The following is a 21607-nucleotide window of genomic DNA, read 5'->3' on the forward strand; positions in this document are numbered from 1 at the left end:
ACTGGAGAAATATCTAGTGGTGTCGGTGTGAGGGGGTTGCAGATAGCGGTTTCATACCATGTTCCTTATCCGAATCACTTTCAATATTCAGTGATTTTATGACGAGGTTGCACTCTGTGGGCTACACGCAACCAGACTGCTGCTCTGCTAATGTACACTCTGCTGATCACCATCTCGGTATTTGTCTGGAAAAACCACATGATTCGTAGGTAATGCCATATGTGGATTTATAAAGCCGATATAGCTTTTAACATGGATACTTGTGTGCACATGTAGAACCCAAACAGCTTGTCAGTAACATACAGTCATTGTTGGGATCGGGTTTTTTTAACATCTGGAGGTTTGTAAGAAGTTTAAACCTCTCTTTCTAAGACACGGTGGCAGCACATGCAAGAAAAACTTACGAGACATGTCAAGCCATCGTTGACTTTTGGTCAGTATTATTTCGTATCGCCAGCGATCAGTTATTGACGAAGTATTAGACTTAGTAGTAGGGGGTGCATGATAAGTTCACCTTGAACTTCAGGCTTATAAAGTATGTGTTTGTGTTCTGACATGTGCAAAGGAAATGACTATGTGCATTGGTAAGGAAGGTATGAATTTGAGGTCGAGTACTGTGATGGTAAAGGAAAGAGTATGTCAAGTCATAATAATGATTCTGATATTTCTATTCCCAGAGCCACAGCCATCAACTGGGTGTATTTCTGACACTTCGCTCACTGTCAAATGTTGTTCAACTGAGACCACGATCGTAACATCTAGTTAGTGGTTTACAGCATGCCCCACCTAGCTTAAGTTTCGGGTTTGTAGAGAAATAATTTCCAATCTATACTTTCAGAATTATGTTGCGCGATCGATCGATAGGAAACTGCTGTGTGGTTGATATCGAGAAGCACCGCGAAAATGGTATAATATTATGGCAAACCATGTGAAAATACATCTTGTAATTCCAGAGTCTGGAGATGGGTGCAGAAAATCAAGCAAGCAAGCAGGCCTGGACCAGAAACAGTAACGCGTTTGTGCCGAGGGGTAACGAGCCCGAATTTGTAGAACAGTTCTGAGAGTGACTTTGGTCCTCTGAGGGTGCTCTGGTCACCCGTCAGGGGTGGACGACCGCTGATCTTACAGGGAAATATCTAGTGCTGCAAGGAGTATATATGGTGTTACCTGTCTTCACGGTGTAATTATGAGTGATGTAAAAGGGCTGATTCTGTATGGCACAGTATAGACTTATATGTTTACTACATCGACACAGTACGTGGTGATATATTGCTGGGTTAGAGATCTATTTCAGGCTCTAATATTCAAGCTCCTGTCTTCAGTGGGAGAACAGTGTAACTGAGTAAGAGTCTTTCTGTGTTTGCGATCTGTAGGCCACTTTGCAGGGTTTAATTGTTGGTGCAATATGGTGAGCTATACAAGAAACAAAAAACAAACATAATGCTCTATTCATTCACAAAACATCCTTTGTGCCAGGACGTATGAGCATCTACGAACTGATTCGAACAAGATGGAGGTAAGGTATGTACAGAAAGTTCTGAGAAAGCAAGTGTTCAAAGACATGTTGAACCAGATCATCCATCTCTGGCGGGAATGTCTTCACTCATCCGCCACTGTGGCATTAGGACAGCTCCAGACCTGTAGCTGTAGGATACCGAAAATTCCAGCCATTTTTTTCTCTTCTGTAAGACAGTGATTCAAATTCTGTTTGCATAATTGTTCTGATCTCCACCCCCCCACCCCCACTGTCAGTACTTAGAGAGTGCTCTCTTTCCAAACAGCAACAATGCTTTTATGATAAACAGTGTTTTCGTGAGCGTGCACCGACTTTTAGTGATGAGGATGTTTAACGTTTCTGAGTTGTATATTGACAGCAGGATGAACATTTTGTGCAATGCATCAGCCATGCTGGGTATGTGTGCATGGCTAGACACAGCTCGTATGTCCCATTTGGATTGCTAGGAACAATGCACCCTGTGGTATTCTGTGACATCAGTATCCACATGTATCGCATCAGAAATGGTAAACACACGTGTTGCCCAGAGGCGTCACGCGTATGGGACCAGCGTGAGTGCACATTGGAGTTCTATGGCGTCAGTATAACACTTGAAGAACTCTAACTGTAGACCAGAAAATAGACCCAACTTTCACCTGCTCACTCTATACAGCAGCAGTGTGAGAGCGGTGACTCGCACTGGCCTGCATCCGGCAGTGGCTCGTGATGGCGTCGATGCGCGCATACCCTTGGAGCGTCTGCGCACTGCAAATAGATCTTCGCTCCCATCCAGTCGCATCAGCATCATTTCCTAGGTGATCACGTATTTCGAGAGGAATTTCTCAGGTGTCAAGCATGAAAGGGATGCCACCGCCTCATGCCTGAGGGACCCAAACGGGCACCTGGGCTCGGCTTGGCAGCTGCCAGTGTATCCTGACTTCTGGGAGTGTGTGCAGTACCCTCCTGTGCGGTCCAGTGCACAAGGGGCGGCAGGCAGTGCCTGCACATATTGTTTGCGTGTCTGTTGCATTATTTTGCAAGCAGGTCTGTAAGCTGTTACATGCATTATTTGGACAGTTTACAAGTTGATTTCATGTCTGCACATCAGTGTACTGCATTACTTAGGAGGAGTTTGCATATTTGTAGGCTGTGTACTAAAATTATTTCGGTAATTTAGGAATTGTTTGCGTGTCTGCAGAGCGTTAGTTCAGTAATTTAAGAGGAGTTTACAGGTCTGTAGGCTGTGTGGTGTGACCCCAAGCATGTCAGAGCGTGTATTTTGTATCAGTGTGATAAATATACTATCTAAAAGCAATCCCTAAATAACTTGTTCCAAAATAAATAAAGTACATTCTTCCTCTCTCCAGCACTGGCCAGTGTGGCTGAGCGGTTCTAGGTGCTTCAGTCTGGAACCATGCTATGGTCACAGGTTCGAATCCTGCCTTGAGCATGGATGCGTGTGATGTCCTTAGGTTAGTTAGGTTTAAGTAGTTCTAAGTTCTAGGGGACTGATGACCTCTGATGTTAAGTCGCATAGTGCTCAGAGCCATTTGAATCACTTTTTTCTTCTCCGAGCAGCCCAATGCAGGCTGTCATTTTCCCCTCCAGACAGCCATATTGGGTTACGTCACAGAACGGACGACAGTACTGTCTGGTGGCAGTACTGTGTAAGTTGGACTCCAGACCCCATGGCAACTGCACTTGAAGGTGGTACTGCCTCTAATTGTTTAAATAAATAGTGCATGCAAAATAAAGATTTATGTCCAGCAGAGGTCGAGTCCTCTTCCTGCTATTTCCTAGGAAGAGATGGTGGATAGTAGAGATAGTCCAATTGACCTATCTTTCCTCCAAAATTCAAGCTTCCCACCAGTTCCTAGGAAGAGGTGGCAGTCTGATAACTTAGGTTAGTGGAGGTAGCCCAAGTGACCTATTTTCCCACCATTTTCTTATTCTAGTAGAGGTGTGTTGCATTGAGCTGATGGAATTTGAACTTCCCGCCATTTTCTGGGGACGGGAGGGTGTTAGGATAGTGGGGTAGCCCAATTGACCTATCTTCCCACCAAAATCCGCCGTCTTGGATAACGTCATGCGCTGTTGCCAAGTCTACAGGCCGCCATCTTGTATGACGTCATCGCCGCCATATTGGATACAGCTGGCAACAATGGAAAGTGTCGCCATTCTCTTCTAGCCCACCTACTTGTCGTGTTATCATATGGCAGCAAAACATGGTAGATATGCTAATGTGTTAAAGTGGGACCGATTCACACAGGAAAACAATGTCCAATTTTGGCTACCAGGTCCAAATGTTGTGCTGTGAAATCAAGAAGACGTATAGAAATGTTTCCATGTGTAATGGATTAGGAATGAGACGTGGACAGAAAAGTCAAACAATGGAGAAAAGCATGATCTACACTTCGTTATTAACCGCCGCTTACACAGAGTGTCCAGTACGAGCACTGGAAACTTCGAGGAGATGTTGCATCTGTAAAACGAAGTGAGCAACAGTTGCTTGTGGCAGTTCCGGTGGAATATGAGCAACGTGTCCCTGTATACTGGCCTTCAGATCATGCAAAGGTCGAACATGTCCCTGGTAAACGCATTCTCTTAGACACCCACAGAGTCGAAGGTCACATGGATTCAGTACAGATGATCTTGCAGGCTGTGCATCTGGAAACCTTCTGGAGTTAACACGTTCGTAGAAGGTTTCCTCTGAGCGAGTGACATATGGTGTTGCCCCATTCTGCATGAAAACAGTGGTTTCCGCACAGTTGCACTCTTCCAAAGCAGAAATCACATGCTGTACAAGGAGGTCTTGACAATGTGCAGGTGTCACGGTGATCCCGAAAGGCGCTCTGTGTGTATTCTCTTCAAAGAAGAACGGATCGTGAGTAAAGGTGCTGGTGAATCAAAAATTGGTTCAAATGGCTCTAAGCACTATGGGTCCTAACATCTGAGATTATCAGTCCCCTAGACTTAGAACTACTTAAACCTAACTAACCTAAGGACATCACACACATCCACGCCCGAGGCAGGATTCGAACCTGTGGCCGTAGCAGCAGCGCGGTTCCGGACTGAAGCGCCTAGAACCGCTCGGCCACAGCGGCCGACTGCTTGTGAATCCATAGCACATAGTCGCGCACGGCAAGTGCAATGGCTCTTCGTGCTCAACACGCGCTTTAATAACACCCCACACTTGGCAGTCCTGTGTATTCACTGTACACATAGTGTAGTACGTGTGTCGTCACTTACAGAACATTGCCGTGCCATTAACTTCGATCCGTTCCAGAAAGCGAAGACCAAATTTAGAATGTTGCTGCAAACATGAGGTTTCAGTTGCTGCACGTCTGAAACTTGTACGTGTTCCAGTGTAAAAAGAAGCCTCAGAACTTACCGTACTGTTGACCATGGGATAGAAAATTCTCGTGACGCTGCACGAGCACTAACACTACTAGGGGCACGTGCTGCATGGTCAGTTACAGCAACAGCAACCTCGTCAATAACTACCAACGGGACAGGACGCCTTCCTCTTCAAGGTCCACCGGTCAGGGTGGCCGGGCGGTTCTAGGCGCTACACTCTGGAACCGTGCGACAGCTACGGTCGCAGGTTCGAATTCTGCCTTGGGCATGGATGTGTGTGTTGTCCTTAGTTAGGTTTAAGTAGTTCTAAGTTCTAGGGGACTGATGACCTCAGATGTTAAGCCCCATAGCGCTTAGAGCCATTTTTTTCTTCCAGGTGCCTCACCAATCTTACTCGTCTTTTTAAATTTCATGATCATCTTCTTTAAACCATTTAATGAATCGGATCGCTCCCCAGACCTTTCAGTCGGTGATATTCTCTCAATGCAGCCGTTCACATAAAACAATATCGCTATCAAGGTACGGTCTCTGTTTTCGTTAACCATACCGTTCATTCACGTTATGGCTTCTCAAATGACAGCATAGATGTCATATCGTTATACAAACAGTGCACTGCGCTAGATTTACAACTAGTGGTCTAAATTGGAACTGATTATTTCTCGGCGTTAATCCGTTCCTCGCTACAGCACCAGCATATCTACAACGTTACACTCCCATTCTACAATTGCAGCCAGCACTGGACAACGTGAATAACTTAGGGTGTCCATTCGTCCCGTTTTTCCCGGGACAGTCCCGTTTTTTACCAAAATGTCCCGCTGTCCCGAAAGTTTTTTTGGGGGCGCTCAAATGCCCCGTTTTTTAATGATTCCGCTTGTCTAGAGTATTTTATGCTATTGGTTGTTTGACTTGCTTTTAACTGCGCAATTATTTACGCTAGGAAGCGTGTGATGACTTTCAGCATACCCCAAACATATACCGAACTGTCAAAAATCGCAAGTAATTTTAAACACACTATAGGTTACGAATAACAACGAAGATTCTTCTCTTCTAAATCGATCCACTGAATCCGCCCTTTCGGTCCAGAGATACTCTACACCACTGATACTTGCTCTCTGGCTTTCGTCACCACACTGTTAATGTTTTGCACTGTGCAATCACTGTTTCATTATGCCAAAACGGAAGTGTAATTTTAACCGCAATATAAAAAGCGAGTTTCCTTTTATCACTGTAGAATGTACGATGTGCAGATCAAAATTTTCTATTGGTCATGGTGGAAGGTCTGACACTGTGAATCACATTAAGACGAAGAAACATCGCATGAGTGATCAAACGAAAAGAGCAAATAAATGCGTGAGTTAAAATCAGTAACAGAGATGGATAGGCAGTTAGCAGCACAAGAAGCTACGTTTGCATACCACAGTGCAATGCATAACCATAGCTTTAAATCAATGGACTGTACTGCAGCAGTTTTTAAAAAACTTTTCATTCCTAAATTCACATGTGGACACACAAAATGTAATGCAATCATTTCAAATGTTATTGCATCGTATGCAGCTCAGCAGGTTTTAAATGAACTGAAAAGTGCTCGATTTATTTCTGTAGTGATTGAGGCATCGAATCATCTGGATTTGAAGTTGGTTCCTCTCGTTATCAGGTATTTTCACCCTGAAAATGGCATCACAGTGAAAGTGCTCGAATTAGTTAATTTATCTGGAGAAACTTCAGATTTACTTCAGAATTATGTGCTCGAGGTTTTACAGAAATATGATCTTGAGGGAAAGATGATTGCAGTTTCTGCAGACAACACTAACACCAATTTTGCAGAGGAAAGGAAAAAACAATTTAACAATTTGTTCTATAAACTGCAACAGAACACAGTGAATAATATAGTAGGCGTTGGATGTCCAGCACTTGTGGTGCACAATTCCTTACAAACTGGCTCAGATTGCCTACCCATCGACTGCCAATTAATTGTAAACAAAATCTACCAGCATTACCACATATACACAGTAAGGGTTGAATCTCTGAAGTCATTCTGTAAGTTTACTGAAACTGAATACAAAACTGCACTTGGGCACAGCAAGACAAGGTGGCTATCTCTGCTACCAGCATTGGAAAGAATTGTAGAGATATTTCCTGCTTCGAAATCGTATTTCATTTCCCCTCATAAGTGTCCTGTTATCCTCAAACAATTCTTCGATAACCCTGTGTCTATTGTTGTTCTACATTTTCTTGATAGCCAGCTAAAACCTTTCTTCACAACAATTAAATGTATTGAGAAACAAGAAATCACGATAGTGGAAGTTTATCAAAAAATAAACAAATTATTGGGCAAATTACAATGTAGAAAATCTGAAAGATTTCTCACATCCTTTGTACATGAGACTCTAAGAAAGCTGGAAGAAGAGGGTGAAATTACTGTAGAACACTCATATATGCTGACATCTTCTATGACTCTTGCATTGAGTATATCAAAGAATGGTGTTTACCATTTCTCACACCTTTTAAAGCATTTGACTGGGTTAATACTGAAAAGGAGCATCTACAGTGGAAGGATATTCAGGACTGTTGTGTTTTTGTTAAAAGTATTGTACCAAATTTTGCTGTTGTTGAAGACGAACTGTTGGATGAGTTTTCATGTGCACAGAACTTCATAAAAAGTGGAGAAGGAGACAAAGAAAGTGTTAGTGCAACGTGGTGTAAAATATTTGCTTATTTCAAAAGTAAAAACATTAACATGAAAAACATGATCCATTTGGTGGTTTTGTCTGGCAATTCCTGGGTCAAAAGCTACTGTGGAACGTGTGCTTTCGTTGGTGAACTCTTTGTGGTCAGATGAAAAAAAAAAACAGAATGAAAGTTGAAACAGTGAGGGCCTTGTTCATTGTCAAAACACACTTTAATGGTGTATCGTGTACTGACTTTTATGATACAATTTCAAACGATGATGCACTTCTTGATAAAGTACATAAAAGTGGAAAGTACGGTAATACTGTGGCAGAATAATTGTAAAAAGTGATTTGGGATCACATGAGTGCACGTTGTAAAGGTAAACTTGTATGTGTATTAAATTTAGTCAATACAATATTTATGTCCCGTTTTCTTTCTTCATTGTCCCAGGTTTTTCTCTAATTTATTTTAAGTGTCTCCTTTTTCAATGAAAATGAAATGGACACCCTAGAATAACTGTACTTTTATCTGGTCGCCAAGAATCGTAACATTGTGTAACTGTGTAACTTCCGTTAATGATTAAAAGTTGAGGATAATATGAAAGTTTATTGTTACGCACTCGAAATGAAATGAAACACACATGTAGATACTGTGGTTTGTAGAAAACAATGACTGCCATTATATTAGGTCAATTCAACAGAAAAAAGCTGAGAGTAATAACTAGCGCCATTTGTTTCGTTTTCCACACAACTTCCAGCGTCATAATGTGCCTTTTCTACTTGCCTTTAGTGAGAAACTCTTCACAGTTTAGCCAGACATTGGCCGACCTGGGCGATTTGTTTAACTGCCAACTCAGTTATTTTGCAGTAAAGCAGGGAGGACTATTTGACCACGTCATGTGTCTCATTCTTAGGGTTTGTCCAGCCACCAACGATCTGTGCTCGTGTATTAGCACACTAGGAAAACATATATATTTCACTGGACTAGTTATTACCATGATGACTGAATCACTCACCCACTATTAAGCTATTTCTTGTCTACTGTCGTTTGGTGTTTATAGTAGTACCTTTTATATGACAGAAAGTGAAGAGCAGTTGATCAATTTTTCTGTTAGTTTGTACAGCATGTTTCTCATTTAGGAATAGGTCATTTGTAACTTTGTTATCTCTTTTGATAAACAATAGTTTCAGTTGTGTAAAACATGTTTTTACATGTACTGACACTATCGTTTCCAGCCCTTGGGCATTCTCAAGTGATCAGTGCTTAGCACAACATGTTGCAAATCCTTCAGTGCTCTATTTACTTAAGAAAAGCCTAGCGGTTGGAGCAGGTTGTAGCAAAAAAATACCCTAGTTTTTGCAACTGGAACTGCCACTCATTAAAATTAACAACAGTTGCAGCTAATCTTTTCCCAAGACGAGGAATTTGCCGCATGAAACAGCGATTTGCGTAGCCAGGCAAGAAGTTACAACAAAATGCAATCCACTATGTTTCGAGCACTCATAGACTTGCAAAATGACTCCCGCTGCAATAACTGGCTATCCATTACTTGAGAATGTTCTAGGGGCCGAAACTAATTGTCAAGGTAAATACTTTGTCTTTAGGCAATTGAAACTGCTGTTTACTCTTATTTTTATTTCTTATTTATAAGAGAACGTCTGTTACGGCCATTAGATATTACTCGCATCTGACCCATGAAATCGAGTTTCTCTAAAGAATGTCAACAGGTTCTATGTGTTTATTTTATAACAAGCGTTAACCATCATTCCTCCGTCGGTTGCCCAGCAGTTTTTGGTTTGTATTCTGTTCGCAAAAAATCGATTGTAGGCTAAACAATGTGAGCATCATGTACCCAGGATCGTTAAAACACGCTGTACCTGCAGGTACGAAATGGTTATAGAATGCTCGCCGTTAAAACTTCACCAACGCGCAGGCAGAATGCAATAAATGCCAAGAAGGCATGAAGCGTCCTACATGCTTGGATACACAAATCGTTGGCGTTACACCGCAACCACACAAAACATGTAAGAGTAACGCCATTTACATTCTGTACACAAGGAAAGACCACACAGCGAGTTTCTCATTGAGAAATATCATTATGAAGCAGAAACATCTACTGGCAAGTGTCGTAATTCAACACCGTCATGACCATGTCCCATCTAACCCATTCATAACCATTTCACGTTATTACCACTCGTGATGGTCACTATTCCACGACTCTCGCGTAAATATTACATCGATGTGTACAGAAGACAGCGCCATAGTGGATCTGAATGTCTCCACACGACTACCGCGAGAGAGGACTGACATCTTATTCACTTGATCGTGCAGGACCCTACAGCCATGTCACGTGTTTTCAGTCATGAATACTAGAATGTTTGCAACAAGACGCCTACGCGGACACTGCGACGACATCTGGCACACCATGGAACGTCAACAATGGGTCCATTGTTGTGACTTCCTTTAACACGCTAACAGCAAGAGGCACGCTGAAGATTCTGAGTCAAATGACAACCTGAACACCCTATAGTTCTTACGGATGAGTGCTGGATTTGCGTATAGCATCACGATTGACATGTCCGCATGTGGAGGCTCCGAATAGAACTATTATACATTCGACATGGTGATACGGGCCCAACCTCAACATTATAAAAGGGTTGGATAAAAAATATTCACTGTTATAATTCATACCAGACTTATAGTGACAGGCGTTCTCAGTATCAAATGCCCTCAATATACTCGCTCCACATCTCGATTACCTTCTACCACACAGTTGGAAGGCGTCGTACAGTATGAGCGCATCCATCTCTGTCGATGTCTCGCAAGAACCGCGCTATGGCATGGTTGATGTCTTCTCTTGTATTGTAGTGCATACCTCGAGGGGGCTTCTTCATTTCGTAATAGCTCGAACTCATATTGGGTGGATACGGTAGATGATAGTGTATCTTCCATTGCCGCATGCACAGGAGCTCCTGCACAGGGTTCAGCATGCAGAACCGTACGTTATCATGAAGGATGAAGGGAATCACTGTCAGAATGTGCTGTTTCTTTCTTCTCAGTGCGGGAGGAGGGGTTGTCACAAGAAATTGCAGTAGGACGTTGCAGTAACCACTTGCCCCTGAAGTAGAGGTGATGCAGGATTAACCCATGGATATCTTAAGCTACATTAAGCATCAATTTCGTACCAGTTCTGTGGGGGAGGAGAACCAGGGCGTTTCCAATCATTAGGACGATCTTGGATGACATGACCCCCCCATCCCCCATGGTGAAACACCGTCAACCATATTGCCAATGTACGATGTGTCAACGCTGTATCGACACGCGCATTGTGCAGTCCCTGAAGAAATTGTTGAGCGCTCCGACCACGTGCCAGTTCAATCTTGATCCACGCATATTTTTCGTGTTTCCTAAACATACTGTTAGGGCACTTGATCTGGTCTCCGAGGCTTTCAGACAGAACACACTGCAACTAATTCAAAAACAGCTGTCTCCACTCGCTGCACTACTTCAGCTGACCTTTTGCTATCAGCTACAGACAGCATGTGCCTGTTGGATGCACATCCTTCATGTTATGAAAGTATTGCTACTATTTGTTTACCCTAGCCTAGTAATATGGGGTGCAATTGGGTGCACAACGTGATCATCTCTGGGTTGCATAGCCAGTAGTTTGAGCAGCAGTTATTGCATTTGTGATGTGTTAAGGCCAATGGCTGTGCCCTTTCGATAAGATCTCTTTAATGTTATACAGTGCTACTGAACAAGTAGCGCACGTGGGAATCTCTGAGTCTATAAATATTAGTTGCACTGGATTCATCCGATCACTGTAAAATAGCACTACGGTGATTAACGACAACAGACTATAACGCCATTGCAATAGTAGAGGTACATGATGTCTGCAATATTGTGCAGTTCATTGCTTGGTAAACACGTCATTTTCCCAAGACTTTTGACTATTCAACAGTATTTTGCTAGTCGTTAGTGCCAAGTACAGTGTAGACACATTTGGTGGGAAGTTTGCAGAGGATGCAGTGTGAGACAACAAAAAAATAAAGATATTAATGCCCATTTCTGGGAATGAGGATCACTTGCTGACGAGAAGAAGATCAGGAGTCGTTTTGACGAACGATAAACCAGCTGAGGTATTCGCCTTCAACAGTTTTAAGGAGACTACCTGTCAGTCTCAGATCTCATAGTTACAGGATCTTCAGTGTACAACGAGATGGCTCCTCCATCTTTTGCCTCTACGGGTGGGATGATGTATCCTACACTATCGCCTAACATCGCCTACTAGCGATACATGTGTGACCAGTGGGTTGCTGAAGCTGCAGCCCCCACCAACGACACTACCTCAGCAGGCCTGCAGGACAAAAACAATTTACCTAAACGCAACTAATGATTTGTTGTCAATAGGAACTCCAGCTTATACCAAGGGAATGGCAACGCACCCTTCGCCGACAAGCTGCACCAGGAGGAGTGGGGGGGGGGGGGGGGGGTACGACAACCACCAACCACATGCAGTATTTCGGGCCTCCCACTCAGATGTTCACGAAGAACTGAAGTGATATCTGTCTAGCAGTCATGTTTCTCAGACGATGCCCAGCCACTAACAGTCAGCTCATTTCGCTGAGTCAAGCACACCTGTTGCAGTCACAAATCTGGATCTAGGAGGGGCGTTCAGAAAGTAAGCTCCGATCGGTCGCGAAATGGAAACGACTATGAAAATCCGATAAAGCTTTGCACAGATGTGTTGGGTAGTGTCTCTAGTATAACCCCAGTTAGCATCACGTCGCTCTTCTCATTTCTGAGCTCGCAGTGAGTGCGTAAAGATGTCTAGAAAATAGTGTCTGCCGCCAAGTACGAGAGCCTGGTGAGAAATTTCGCCTGAAGCTATGCAGCTAACATTACATAACTGTCGTGCTGTTTCTTCTTCAAGACAATTCTCAGCCGCATTCTGCAGGGGCAATGAAGATGCTCCTGGTTCAAATGGCTCTGAGCACTATGGGACTTAACATCTATGGTCATCAGTCCCCTAGAACGTAGAACTACTTAAACCTAACTAATCTAAGGACATCACACAACACCCAGTCATCACGAGGCAGAGAAAATCCCTGACCCCGCCGGGAATCGAACCCGGGAACACGGGCGTGGGAAGCGAGAATGCTACCGCACGACCACGAGCTGCGGACAAGATGCTCCTGCATCGTTTTCAAATGGAAATGTGAGATTACCCACAATACAGTCCGCAATTGTCTCCCCCTGAGTTTCATCTCTGGTCACATGAACCGCTGTCTTTGAAGACAACATTTTGACACAGACAACGAGGTGTAGGCCAGCGTGGAGAATTGGCGGAAAGCACTGGCGGCTGCCTTCTATGATGAGGCTATTGAAAAGTTGATACAACGCTATCACAAAAGTCTAAGTCAGAACGGCGACTACGTAGAGAAGTAGCTGAAAGGTGTAGCTAATTGTTACAAGTAAAACATTTCTGATGTTCACTGTGGTTTCAATTTGGCAATCAATCGGAGATTACTTTCTGAACAGGCCTCGTACATCTCGGAGCGACAGTAATTCCAGCCACCGCAACAGCACCTGCAGCTACTACGACAAGCCAGCCGTCGTCTCTGAGCCTCGGCTTTTCCAACATTGGTCTCCTGTGGACTCTAGGCATCAACAGTTGGTATCCGCCTGTTGCTGTTGAGTTTTGTAACTCGCTAACGGACCGCCATTTGAGATTTACTCCACATGCACTTAGACTTGTACTATTAAACAGTCTGCTGTGATACTTCAAGTGTTAGCGTATTTGGCCCCCTTATGTATTCGAGTGATCAGTATAGATGGGTGCAAGTAGAGGATCTGGTTCGATTCCCAGTACAGCCAGTGATTCTTCCTTTGGTGCAAGGACTGATAAGGCATGGACTCAGGCTCGTGATATTAACTAAGGAGCTACTTGACCGGGTGGTAGCTGCTCCACGGTCTGGGAATTCTGCAAAATGGTCAGGAGAGTGGTTTGCTGACCACATGCCCCTCCGGACCACGTCCACATGAGGCAGCAAGGCAGAGGATGACACGGTGGCGGGTGGACATCCATTGAGCCTTCCCAGCCTGGCGAGCAGCTTGCCAGTATATTTGACACGAACTATATGACATAATATTATTCATTATCAGTCAACCTTGTAAGTATGGTACATATTTGGACATTACTTGTGAATCATTAGTGTGTTTCTGGTTTTATCTCTAACTGGGGCACTTACCCTGAGTTGTGCGCTCACTAAGGTAACAAGAGTAGTGTTGGGAAAACGACGCGAAACTTGAAATGTCATACATATCGTGTTCATAGTGTAAAGGAAATGAAAGTGTTGGACAATGAAAAGCATCTAGTGTACTGAACATGGTTCCAGTCATTTGTTGACACCCACGGAATCACAGAACTGGTGCTAGTGTTCTTCACTGATGAGGCGTGGGTTCACTTTAGTCGACACATGAATACTAAAACACAAGAATCTGATCAGTCAAAAAGCCATATATCTTTCATGAACAATGCAGAATCGTAAAAGTGAAGTATAGCGTCAGCTAATTCTCACCCCTATTTACTTTGCTCCTACAGTCTTTTGAGCCAAGTCATCGTAACACAGTTTATTTCGCTTTTGAGGCTGATATATGCCACTTTCCAATTACACTTTGCAAAGAAATGCAACATCGCTTGTTGCCCAAGTTGTCACGTACCTCGATGTGGAGGGACGCCGAGTTATCTGATCTGAACGTTCTCGAGATCTCTCAGCCACTTGGAACATCTGGACACGCATTGCCGCCAGGCACACCACTCATTACCCGCCATGAGTGGCGTACCAGTACGTATCATTCAAGTCCAGCTGTGCTGGAACCATTATTGCTACTACAGATGGCAGTTCTGTATGCAAAATTTTCCATTCTACACTACCGGAAAAAATTTGTGCACACTTTTCACCCAAGATTTAGTGTTGCAACAGTGCATATGGAGCACATGAAATGATTACATTTACAGATAAATACTACAATTGATTCTGAGGTACCAGGTATCAAATGGTTCAAATGGCTCTGAGCACTATGGGACACAACTTCTGAGGTCATCAGTCCCCTAGAACTTAGAACTACTTAAACCTAACTAACCTAAGGACATCACACACATCCATGCCCGAGGCAGGATTCGAACCTGCGACCGTAGCGGTAGCGTGGTTCCGGACTGAAGCGCCTAGAACCGCTCGGCCACCCCGGCCGGCTACCAGGTATCGACCGATGCTGGAGCTCCAGTGTAATTACGTGGTGTAGCCACAAGGACGGTAATGCAGGCGCTGACTCTGGCATCTAGACGATAGTACAGACGGCGAATACTGTTCTAGAATACGTTGTGCCACTCCTACTCGACCTACTCACGTAGCTGTGTAAGACATCTTGGTTGACGAGTCGCACGAGCCACTTCTCGTCCAATCATTTCCCACACGTGCTCGATTGGAGACAAGACCGAAGATGGTGCAGGCCAGGAAACTTCCTGCACATCTTGCAGAGAACATTAGTTTCACAGGCAGTGTATGGGCGAGCATTATTCTGTTGGAACAACACATCACATTCCTGTAGCAGGAATGGGTCTAACAACATTCTGTACGTACCGAGTGATAGTTAGTGTCCCCTCTAGGAACATAAAAGGGGAACGGAAGTTGTAGCTTATCCTTCATACCGTAAGGCCTGGTGTGGGGCCAATGTGTCTTGGGCGAAAGCACTCGAGACGGCTCTAACCAGATCCATGTCGTACTGTGACGCTATAACGCAGTCCATGCTATGAATTTTTTCGCTTACTTAACACATGACACTGTTTGTATACCATGCATTGTCTAGTGTAAATATATATTGTAAACACTATGTTTAAATTATGTAATATTTAACACTGGCAAGTCATGGCATATTTAGTTAATGTTGAAGTCAGAGAGATTGTTTTGTCGTGCCGCTAGGCGCGGGAGCGCGCCAGCGGGCAGTAGTAGCAGTGACGCCGTGCTTGGAGTAAGACGTACAGTCGGGTGCTGCTAGTCCTAGCTGTGTTACATCCAACAGTTAGTGTGTGGATCTAAGTACGACGGGAAAGTAATGGTCGGCATATCTGGGAGCATGGCCGGGCACGTTATTATGGATTAATGGGCATAGTGCTGAAGCAACGAGGACTTAAATGTGTAGCGCACTGTGGGCCCAAGTCGCAAACAGCAAAAGCCCGCTACCACATTGTCGCTGCCGTGGACTTCCGTCGATCCACCGACAACGAGGGAAGTAAGATCTACGTAATTTTCGTAGGATAAAATTGTAGAAGGCTTGCCAGTGACTGTGCTTTTCTCTGAAGTTGAACAGTTAATAACAAGCACTTTATAATCGAAGTGTTGCAGTTACATTCCACCCAACAATAACACCAAGTAGGTCCCTTCCGATCCTTGCCTTATTGAACCGAGTCTGTCACGCCATTATCAAGAGAAAATATGTTAATTATCAAATTATTTGCATAGACGGTGAAGAGTAAATTTCAGAATGGTTATCGTAGTTAATTCTTGCACTTAATAAGCTTACGCCAACAGTAGTAACTTAATAATAGACTGAAGTAATAAATTCTATTATTAAGATTTATTTCAATGCTTATTCAGCTGAAGTTAGTTCAAGGATATTTCATGAAACTATAAAGCTTATTCCACCTGACAATCCCCCAATTAATGAATTATTATCATTCAAAGCATAGTTAATCAATTATTGCCAATATATTTCATTATCAGTAGATTAAACTGCGCAAAGTACCTAATTTTAAAGACAGAATGACAGTCCATTATTCAAAATCTCGATAGATAATTATCTGTGTTGTCAGCATTGCACTTAGCTTACAAATTAAGAACAAAATAAGTGTAGTTAGATTGTTGTGACATTCTTGTGTTGTGACATAGCCTGACACAGCACTTACGTAAAAGTTCCACCTGCTGCGCTACAAACAGGTAAACTTTATTTTTGACACTTTTATTCACGTACTTAACAGTACTGTCGCTCATCAGTTGAGCTGGCGACCGATTTTTTAATTGCTTTTACAACTTAATCATTTCTTTCGGCAAAATTTCCACTGGCAAAATTTATTTCCAAATTATTTCCATTACTTCATTTACCGATCGTTATTGAATGAAATTACTCATTCAATAATGATCAAGTTATAACGTCTCCTGTTTCCCGCGGAATAATCATTATTTACTTCGGATTCGGATGCCTTATCTCAATGCGGGTCAAAATTCATAATTCACGGTCGTTGCCAACTAGTAATTTCGCAAATCCCGGGAAGCAGTGGGGTGTTATAGTACTCACAAACGACCATCACTTGGGTGCAGGCTGACTCTGTTTTCATCGCTGAAGACTCTTCGCGCAATTCCATCTTTCAAGTCATCCTCTGCAGGCATCAGTCGAGCCGAGGACTTCGATCCTGTGGCGCGAGTGGAAGGTAGGCTAGATGTGTCTCTCTCCCTACGCTCACTGCTAACAACTCGTTCCCAACAGTTTCTGTTGACACATCTGGGCTCTCAATCCCTCTTATCTGGACTGAGGTAACTGTACCATCTGCCACTGGTGGCCGTACAATACGACTGTCCTCACGAATGCCTGTGCCCTATGGACGTCTAGAGCCTCGTCTGTATGTGACAATGTTCACTTGACCACTGATACCAGCATCGTTGCACAACTGACGCATCACATGAGTCTTGTGTTGCAGTCCTCCGAAAGGACCGTCCCTCACTGGGAAAGCCACAAATGGTTCAAATGGCTCTGAGCACTATAGGACTTAACATCTGAGGTCATCAGTACTCTAGAACTTAGAACTACTTATACCTAACTAACCTAAGGACATCACACACATACATGCCCGAGGCAGGATTCGAACCTCGACCGTAGCAGTCGCGCTGTTTCGGACTGAAGCGCCTAGAACCGCTCGGCAACACCGGCCGGCTGTGCGTAAATATCAAGATAAGATGAATGAGCTATAATACATCACGCGGCGAAGAGAAGCTGCGGTGTGATATATGTCTTGCAATGACAGGTCACAATTCATCCCGACAAGAAATGTTGCCGCTGCTCTGGAAGTGGTACTCCGAGTGTGAACTAGTGATTTATTGTGACGCGGGAGGGACAGAAGTTCGGCCCTTCTTTCGCCGTGTCTTACGCACGGCTGAATGCACAGGCTCCGGAGATTCTTTTGCGCGAGTGCCCGATCGGAAGGGGAATAAAACTTATTTCCAGGCCGTGCCAGCTGCGCCGAGGCGGTCCGTCTTTCCTGCAGAAAACGGCGCCGCCGGCTCTGTGAATAGAGTCCGCTTTCTTTCCGGATCTCCAGCGAGCGGCTTAGGCGCGTCCACCACGGCGGGCGCCCGTAGTAAGTTTGCCTGAGGTGCCTGGACGAAACTTTAGCAACAGTGGCTCGCGCACTGTTTGTACCTCCCCCATATTATTCACCGAGACAACGACTGTGCTTGTGACATCCGACATACTCCTCATTATACACACATACACACACACACACACACACACACACACATATATATATATATATATATATATATATATATATATATATATATATATACTCCTGGAAATGGAAAAAAGAACACATTGACACCGTTGTGTCAGACCCACCATACTTGCTCCGGACACTGCGAGAGGGTGAGATTCCAGGTTCGAATCCTGGCAGGGTCGCCATATGAAACGTCCCCTTTGAACAATTCTACATGACTGTGCTTAAACTGATACACAATATTTTGTTTGCGCAACGCAATCTGACTTTCAAAATTCCCTACTAAAGAATGGCCCTGACTAACGTTAAACTATACCTTTCGCAAATCACTTACCTCACAAAAATCTCCGCTGCTCAAGCTACTGCAATACAGCGAGCGCCACTACTGCCAGCTAAATAAAAGATTCAAACTACTAAAGGCACTAACTACTGATAGGGATAGTTAGCAAATGAAAGATATTAATAGAGAACAAACAATGTATTTACCTTAATATCATCACAAGTCATAATATATATATCAGTTCATGACAAATTTCAAAACTTCGCCATCTCTCTCCCCACATCCACCACTGCTGGCGGCTCACCTCCAACTGCGCAACGCTACGCGCTGTTCACATCCAGCTGCCGCTGCCCAACACTACAATGGCAGACAACAATGCAAACTAGCGACAGACTGCACACAGCACAGCCAGTGATTTCATTTTGAGCGCTACGTAACGTTGCCAAAACGAAAACATAAACAGCCTACTTACAAGGGCTGTACAAGCAATGATCACACGCACGGCACAGCGGACACACCAGGAACCGCGGTGTTGGCCGTCGAATGGCGCTAGCTGCGCAGCATTTGTGCACCGCCGCCATCAGTGTCAGCCAGTTTGCCGTGGCATACGGAGCTCCACCGCAGTCTTTAACACTGGTAGCATGCCGCGACAGCGTGGACGTGAACCGTATGTGCAGTTGACGGACTTTGAGCGAGGGCGTATAGTGGGCATGCGGGAGGCCGGGTGGACGTACCGCCGAATTGCTCAACACGTGGGGCGTGAGGTCTCCACAGTACATCGATGTTGTCGCCAGTGGTCGGCGGAAGGTGCACGTGCCCGTCGACCTGGGACCGGACCGCAGCGACGCACGGATGCACGCCAAGACCCTAGGATCCTACGCAGTGCCGTAGGGGACCGCACCGCCACTTCCCAGCAAATTAGGGACACTGTTGCTCCTGGGGTATCGGCGAGGACCATTCGCAACCGTCTCCATGAAGCTGGGCTACGGTCCCGCACACCGTTAGGCAGTCTTCCGCTCACGCCCCAACATCGTGCAGCCCGCCTCCAGTGGTGTCGCGACAGGCGTGAATGGAGGGACGAATGGAGACGTGTCGTCTTCAGCGATGAGAGTCGCTTCTGCCTTGGTGCCAATGATGGTCGTATGCGTGTTTGGCGCCGTGCAGGTGAGCGCCACAATCAGGACTGCATACGACCGAGGCACACAGGGCCAACACCCGGCATCATGGTGTGGGGAGCGATCTCCTACACTGGCCGTACACTACTGGTGATCGTCGAGGGGACACTGAATAGCGCACGGTACATCCAAACCGTCATCGAACCCATCGTTCTACCATTCCTAGACCGGCAAGGGAACTTGCTGTTCCAACAGGACAATGCACGTCCGCATGTATCCCGTGCCACCCAACGTGCTCTAGAAGGTGTAAGTCAACTACCCTGGCCAGCAAGATCTCCGGATCTGTCCCCCATTGAGCATGTTTGGGACTGGATGAAGCGTCGTCTCACGCGGTCTGCACGTCCAGCACGAACGCTGGTCCAACTGAGGCGCCAGGTGGAAATGGCATGGCAAGCCGTTCCACAGGACTACATCCAGCATTTCTACGATCGTCTCCATGGGAGAATAGCAGCCTGCATTGCTGCGAAAGGTGGATATACACGGTACTAGTGCCGACATTGTGCATGCTCTGTTGCCTGTGTCTATGTGCCTGTGGTTCTGTCAGTGTGATCATGTGATGTATCTGACCCCAGGAATGTGTCAATAAAGTTTCCCCTTCCTGGGACAATGAATTCACGGTGTTCTTATTTCAATTTCCAGGAGTATATATATATATATATATATATATATATATATATATATATATATATATATATATATATATGGGCCAAATCTCTCACGAAATAAGCATCAAACGAAAAAACTACAAAGAACGAAACTCGTCTAGCTTGAAGTGAACTTATCATTTCTGAGAACGCATACTGTTACAGCGTGATTACCTGTAAATACCACATTAGTGCAATAAATGCTCAAAATGATGTCCGTCAACCTCAATGCATTTGACAATACGTGTAACGACATTCCTCTCAACAGCGAGTAATTCGCTTTCCGTAATGTTCGCACACGCATTGACAATGCGCTGATGCATGTTGTCAGGCGTTGTCGGTGGATCACGATAGCAAATATCCTTCAACTTTCCCCACAGAAAGAAATCCGGGGACGTCAGATCCGGTGAACGTGTGGGCCATGGTATGGTGCTTCGACGACCAATCCACCTGTCATGAAATATGCTATTCAATACTGCTTCAACCACACGCCGGACATCCATCATTTTGGATGTACATCGCCATTCTGTCATGCAGTGAAACATCTTGTAGTAACATCGGTAGAACACTACGTAGGAAATAAGCATACATTGCACCATTTATATTGCCATCGATAAAATGGGGGCCAGTTATCCTTCCTCCCATAATGCCTTACCATACATTAACCCGCCAAGGTCGCTGTTGGTGGATGACGCTTCGTCGCTAAATAGAACGCGTGCAAAAAATCTATAAAATGGGGGCCAGTTATCCTTCCTCCCATAATGCCGTACCATACATTAACCCGCCAAGGTCGCTGTTGGTGAATGACGCTTCGTCGCTAAATAGAACGCGTGCAAAAAATCTGTCATCGTCCCGTAATTTCTCTTGAGCCCAGTGGCAGAACCGTACACGACGTTCAAAGTCGTCGCCATGCAATTCCTGGTGCACAGAAATATGGTACGGGTGCAATCGATGTTGATGTAGCATTCTCAACACGGACGTTTTTGAGATTCCCGATTCTCGCGCAGTTTGTCTGCTACTGATGTGCGGATTAGCCGCGACAGCAGCTAAAACACCTACTTGGGCATCATCATTTGTTGCAGGTCGTGGTTGACGTTTCACATGTGGCTGAACACTTCCTGTTTCCTTAAATAACGTAACTATCCGGCGAACGGCCCGGACACTTGGATGATGTCGTCCAGAATACCGAGCAGCATACGTAGCACGCGCCCGTTGGGCATTTTGATCACAATAGCCATACATCAACATGATATCGACCTTTTACGCAATTGCTAAACGGTCCAGTTTAACACGGGTAATGTATCACGAAGCAAATACCGTCCGCACTGGCGGAATGTTACGTGATACTACGTATTTATACGTTTGTGACTATTACAGAGCCATCTATTACAAAGCGAAAAAAGTGGTCCAACTAAATCATTCATATTTCTTTACGTA

This window comes from Schistocerca serialis, chromosome 4 (genome assembly GCF_023864345.2).
Source record: "Schistocerca serialis cubense isolate TAMUIC-IGC-003099 chromosome 4, iqSchSeri2.2, whole genome shotgun sequence".
Taxonomy (NCBI): Eukaryota; Metazoa; Arthropoda; class Insecta; order Orthoptera; family Acrididae; genus Schistocerca; species Schistocerca serialis.